At 34.6% G+C, this 7,057-nt stretch overlaps 1 pseudogene; it reads right to left on the bottom strand.

The window, feature by feature from the left end:
* Window positions 1-666: 666 nt before the first annotated feature.
* Window positions 667-4,169, bottom strand: LOC128172656 (uncharacterized; annotated as a pseudogene).
* Window positions 4,170-7,057: the final 2,888 nt, after the last annotated feature.

Genomic DNA, 7,057 nt, shown 5'->3' with positions numbered 1-7,057 from the left:
AGCGGAGCATTCCGCGCATCCCCTCGGTCGTCAGACAAGTGCCCATACAACCCACTGACATGGCCAAGTTGAGGCGTGCCGCTTTCCTCCCTGGACCTTGGGACTTTACAGTAGTAATAGCGACCATACAGGGGGTAGAGAACAAAAGACCTATTGTTCTGAGAACAATAGAAATGGTAATTGAATACCCTGGGGGGACTGAATAATGACCGAAATGGGGTCACCCCTAGAAATGGTAATTGGATACCCTGGGGGACTGAACAATGACCGAAATGGGGTCACTGTTCTAATGCATAAAAAAAACTGAAAACAAAATTTACAATAAATGGACGAGTAAAAATTATCATGGTATCATGTCACATACGTACAAAGGGCAATCACTCTAGTATCTTTCCAGTACACCGATAAACAATAAACGACACAGTTTCAAGATAAGTCCTCTACGACATGACACAGTGTGCGTCTGACCCCAGTTGACCTAGAATGATCTCATACAATAGAAAAAAGTGATGATAGGAACATTTTTTTTTATATATAATGGTATTTATGTCTATAGCAAACTCATAAATCTTACGGTACGCCTCTACAATGATGGTTGACACCCATGAAAAGCGTATTTTATTTCAAAGTGCTTTTTTTTTATATAATACAAGAGTTCGAGTCGACCTTAGAATAATGAGTAATCTATCACACACAAAATACTATTTGTTTGGCTTCAGTAAATATGATTGCGTGGTGCAGACTTTTAGGCATCCTCTCCAATCCTGTTAACAATAAGATTCATTTTTACAACGAATCTGATTACACTTTGACTCAAAATAGATGTCATTTTATCACGAAAAAGATCGATGTGCTCTTTAAGAATTTGAACCAAAATATATACTTTAAAATTTACACCTGTAAAAAGATGTTTCGGTAAAGAAATTAAAAGTTACATTCATAAAGTATTTAAAGGCAAATATGGTACTAATACGAGGGTCATGTCTGACAAGTATAATATGTGGCTAAAGGTTTTTACTGTGACTAAATAATAAAGAAAAAAATAAAACAATGTTATTACACTTTTAATTAAAGCAGAATATATTTTGTGATTTCAGTATCTTCTGAAATCAAATTTACAGTCTCACAAATGAGTCAAGGCTAGATTTGCGCCAATGGGAATATTTTGTGATTTCAGTATCTTCTGAAATCAAATTTACAGTCTCACAAATGAGTCAAGGCTAGATTTGCGCCAATGGGGATATTTTGTGATTTCAGTATCTTCTGAAATCAAATTTACAGTCTCACAAATGAGTCAAGGCTAGATTTGCGCCAACGGGAATATTTTGTGATTTCAGTATCTTCTGAAATCAAATTTACAGTCTCACAAATGAGTCAAGGCTAGATTTGCGCCAACGGGGATATTTTGTGATTTCAGTATCTTCTGAAATCAAATTTACAGTCTCACAAATGAGTCAAGGCTAGATTTGCGCCAATGGGGACTTCCATTCCTACTACACTATCTTCTGAATCACTCAATTCTTGGTCTAATGAATAAGAAAAAATATATGAAGTTAGGTCAGACATCAGAATTTAAATACACACACTTGATCATAAAACAGAAAGAAATCATAAAGAACAAAAATATATTTACATATATAAAATTCAAACAGAGTAAAAAGAAATAGAAGTAGTTTTACCTCTTAGCAGGACGGAGGTGGTATCTCCCACCACCCCTGGCTGGTGGTGGTGTGGGGGCCATTCGAGGAGCGGGGCAGGGTGCCGCCCGGGGTGGGTGTAGTGTGGCCCCCGCCCGGGGTGGTGGTACTGTACTTACTGCCTGGCGTGGAAAGGGACCCATCTGGGGTGGTGGGGGTGGTTGTCTTCTTCTCTCCATTTCCATCTAATATAAAACAAATGCAAAATTTAGGATACATTGATGGAACATTTTATTTAGAGGAAGCCTCAATACACAATCTTAAAATAATATGTAACAGATTGTATAATAAAGGTATTTAAAATATGAATGTAAAACAAATTATTACTTACAGCTGTCTCTTTAGGGACAGTGTCCCCTCTCCTCCTCCTCCTGATCCGGGCCCACCTCCGGAAGAGGGTCTTGATGACCCAGCCAAGGAGGAGGAGGAGGGCCAACACTAGACTGGTGACACTTATCTCAAAATCTGAAAAAAAGGAACATGAAATTAATTCTCCTTTAAAAAATGTATGGAATGACATCTAAAATATTAACACATGAATATATATATATATATATATATATATATATATATATATATATATATATATATATATTAAAAATAGTTTAGTAACTCAGTTACTTACATATATATGACTTGCTGCAACAGGTGTTATTATATCATGCAGAAAAAGAAAAAATCATGCTAAAAAAAAACTAAAACAGGATCCAATCAATACATTTTTTTTTCTTAAATATTGAGTGACTCAGTAACTTATATGCACAAACCATTCAGCAACAGGAATAAGTACAAAAAGAAAAAAAAGCATGGAAGTAATAAAATTAAGACATACTGCAATGAAATGAAAAATTAATAACATGCAATGCATACAAATTAAAGGTAAGGCAATCTTTATTTCACATGAAAATTTTAATATATTATATACAAACAAAACAAAAAATTAAATCCAAGTTTCATTTGTTTTCATGGATTTCATGTCTCTTAAAGATTTTTTCCACTCAAAAATAATGTCTTCATTATCATTTTGTATTTCATCATAATTGTCAATAATCACATTCATTGGAAAATCATCTGGAAGAGTTAATTGGTGTTTATTTTTATTTTTTTGACAGTAGATAAAGCAACACAGGAAAATAAATATGGGAAGAATTAAGAAGGTAAAGAAAAAATAAACATATTTACTTTGATTATTCGATGTGATAGTGTTCTTGTAGGTGGAAGTCTGGTCACTAGCCTGAGTAGTGAGGGGGGTGGTGGTATTGGTCATAACCTGAGTAGTGAGGAATGTCCTGACCTTAGTAGTGAGGGGCATGGTGGTATGTATCCTAGTCTGATTAATGAGTGTGGTGATCACACGTGTTATAGCCTGAGTAGTAAGGGGGGTGGTGGTACGTGTTCTAGCCAGAGTAGCGAGGGGGGTGGTGGTACGTGTTCTAGGCCGAGTAGTGAGGGGGGTGGTGATACGTGTTTTAGCCTGAGTAGTAAGGGGGGTGGTGGCACGTGTTCTAGCCTGAGTAGTGAGGGGGGTGGTGGCACGTGTTCTAGCCTGAGTAGTGAGGGGGGTGGTGGTATGTGTTCTAGCCTGATTAGTGAGGGTGGTGGTGGTATGTGTTCTAGCCTGAGTAGTGAGGGGGATGGTGGTATGTGTTCTAGCCTGAGTAGTGAGGGGGGTGGTGGTATGTGTTCTAGCCTGAGTAGTAAGGGGGGTGGTGGCACGTGTTCTAGCCTGAGTAGTGAGGGGGGTGGTGGTATGTGTTCTAGCCTGAGTAGTGAGGGGGGTGGTGGTATGTGTTCTAGCCTGAGTAGTAAGGGGGGTGGTGGCACGTGTTCTAGCCTGAGTAGTGAGGGGGGTGGTTAAGGGTGCCCAAGACTGAGTTCTGAGGGGGACGGATATATGCACACGTGTCCTAGACTGAGTACTGTGGGGGGTGGATGCGTGTATAGTAGACCAAGTAATAACGGGAGTGGAAGTATGTTCATGAAATCGGGAAAATATTGATGACTGTGTATTGAAAAAAAATGGATGTTTGAGTATGTAGCTGAGTAGTAGGCATTGGTGTGGATCTAAAATGTTGTGTCCGATCAATGACGATTGTTGTACCCGTCGAAGTTGAACGGTGCGAACTCGTATCTACAGTAAATATTAAATAACTGGAAAAAATAAACAGTAACAAAATTCCAAAATAACAATAAAAATAACATGATAACGAAAAAAAGGAACGAGGACAGAACAAAACTAACTCAACAAATAATGACTTACATTCGTCTGTTTCCCCAGGCATCTGGGGTGATGGTGTTACTTCTGAAATCATAATCATTTCAATTAAAAACGTAATCATATCATCGTATTGAACACATGTAAGTTATGCAAATATGATATGTACCTGGCGGACAGATAGGATTCCCGTTCACTAGCTCGCAAGGCATCGTTACGAAATGAAATCTGAGATCACGAGTCGCGCACACTTTCCTTTGTAGTCAGGAGTATTTTACAAGGTAGCGATTGGCTGAAAGTGTGTAATCGGACAGGAGGCGGAGTTTTCCCACGAGACGGTACCCTTAGATGTTTAGAGAAAGAAAGAAAAGATAGATAGAAAGGATGATTTTATCTGACCCCCCCCCCCCTACACTTTGGAAGACGGAGTGTGTTTTTAGGAGAGAACGATTTGTTAACAAAAAATTACCTGAACAAATGAGAGGTTCTGACTTTGCCTCCAGCATCACAATTTCCCGTATGTTATTGTTAAATCAAAAATGTACAAAATTTTCAATGGAATCACACTGTCCATTAATTAATAACTGTCCAAACGGCTCACTGGAAATAATTTCTTTCACATAACACTGTACAGTTACAACTTTAGTGTGTGTCGGACAAACAATTTCACCCATGCAATGTGAACCTAAGGCAGTAGGTTGACAAAAATCACACGCTGCTTTATTTCCGATTAGAAGAGCACAAAGTATAAAACAAAACATGTTGAAATGAGCGGTTTAAGTTGTTACTTGAATGAATTGAATGTAAATGATTTGTATGTGTATGATTTTACTTAAAGTTCACGCAACGTATTTGTTTAACTGATTAGAGTTGACACCAATAATGAGAAAAATGGAACATTTCAATGTGTGACCCGCATAGCTATGTAAGGTGATGTCAGGTTACCCTGATCACCTTTTAAAGTGATGATGTATCGCTAAAGGTCGTTACTCAATTTGATGGAAAATTTCAAATTTAATGTGAATACTCCATTTTTGATTTTTTTTTTGAGCGCAATTCAATGTCAGTTGAGTAAATGGTTTTTTTTATTCATATCACGTAAAAACCAGTTAACCCCCCCCCCCCCTTTGTTGAACGTAATTTCACACTTTAAGGATTTTTTTAAACACAATTATTTGTGGTGAAAAGAGGGTATGTATCGAAAATTTACCAATGAGATACATCCAAAAAATCACATGAGTTTTTTTGTATAAAACGGAGGAAACACTCCAAAATTACGTCTTTTTTTCTCCAAAATCGACTTGTATGTATTACTTCAAATTAATAGTTTAATATACTTTTATGTGGACTTACTCCGTTTAAAATTTTTTATTGATCTATATATATATAAATATATATATTTATATGTTTAAGGAGGTGTATTTGTGCCGAAAAGCGGGAAATTGTGGAAGAAATCACAAAAATCGAAGGGAGACTTCCACAGATTGAAAATATACCATGCTCGTGAGTGCTAGAACAAAAATGATGAAATTTGGAATTTACTTTATACAGGTCAGATTATTTTATTTATCATTTTTATTTATTATTTAAAGTAGATCCAGTCTTCTGTGACGTCACACTTTTTTGTAAAACTTTGAATTCTTTAAAAATTGTACAAGATAGTTTTATTTATTTTATGTGAATATAATCACATGGATGTAATTAAAATTATTGGTAGGTTAAAGATATTTTCGCACTTAATTTTATACTAAATTTCCAAATTTTTATATATTTTATCTATGCAAAGGGGAAATAACTCTTTTTCTGACTTTTCTCTCAGTTGTATGTCTAAATGCTTTTGTTTTTCTTATTCCAACGATTCATTTTAAAATATTTTTGTAATTTTAGTTTTCTGATAAAGTTGACATTAAAATTAAACAAGAAAAATAAATTTCTGCCTACAAGATTTTACTTTTAACAGAGAAAAAACCATTTTTGTAATGCTAAAATATGCTTTAGTTTATGTTTATCTGGCATCTCAAAAAATATGATGCCATGTATATTTTTTCTAACAATTGATGACATTTAAGTCTATTAAGTCGAAATCAGTTCAGTTTTTCAACCTTCCTCAGAGAATTTTACGAGTATGGAGCTACCTTAAAGAATGGATGCCGTAATGAACAAGCGAGCAGCAAGGTATGATATTTTGTAAAATGTATTAAAATGGTTTTTATTCCTCTTCTTATGGCTTTTAACACTCTTTCTGTTCTTACAAATTTCTTTAACATTTACATTTCAGTACACCTATCACGTGAGTAATACATGTAATGAAAACTAACTTTATGGTATTTATAACTACATTCACATACTTAAAATATTGCTTTCATATGGTATACTCATAAATATATCTTTAATTTGTAGCACGCCGAATAAACGTCCTTGTGGACTAGGGTTAGTAATCAGTAACTAAACATCCTAATACAATAAATAAAATCACATATGCAATTTTACAACAACAACAACCAAAAAAAAAAAAATTATTTTTTTAGGTTACCACCCAATGCCCCGAGAAGATTGATGTTAGTATCATAAATTTACAAAATATTATGATTTTTGAATTTTATGATTGCTTGACTAAATTTCCTTCAGTTAAATTCATATAACGTATTTATTTATTATGTAGTAATGAAGAGGAGGTCATCACCATCAGTGATGAGTAAGTAAATATCCTTGATATTGTTGTTTAAGATCTGGTTTTTTACACCCCCTCACTCATATTTATGCTTAGTGTCAAATTCAAATTATTGATAACATTTTATATTTAAAAGAAAATATATAGAAGAAAATGTCAGCTCGACGCCTTTGTTGCCTTTACGGCTTTTGATTGATAACTTTTAGTAACGTTGAAAAAAAAATAAGTATTTCAATAATACAATTTTTGTTGCATGTGGAACAATCGTTATTTATATTTTATATTAATAAAGTACTGAAGAACTGACGAGAGTTGATTTTGTCGATGTTTATTTAATTTAAAATCAATGATATGTTATTTTGCATGACAAGTACCTGTAGTTTCTAATATTTGAATTACGCACATTTTTATAATGTAAATGTTTCGACCTTTTGACAAGAATATCGAGAAACTCTCAAATGAATCATGATAAAT

This window comes from Crassostrea angulata, chromosome 2 (assembly GCF_025612915.1).
Source record: "Crassostrea angulata isolate pt1a10 chromosome 2, ASM2561291v2, whole genome shotgun sequence".
In the NCBI taxonomy this organism is placed as follows: domain Eukaryota; kingdom Metazoa; phylum Mollusca; class Bivalvia; order Ostreida; family Ostreidae; genus Magallana; species Magallana angulata.
Note: the sequence above shows the minus strand (reverse complement) of the source record. Positions and strands in the feature narration are given on the sequence as shown.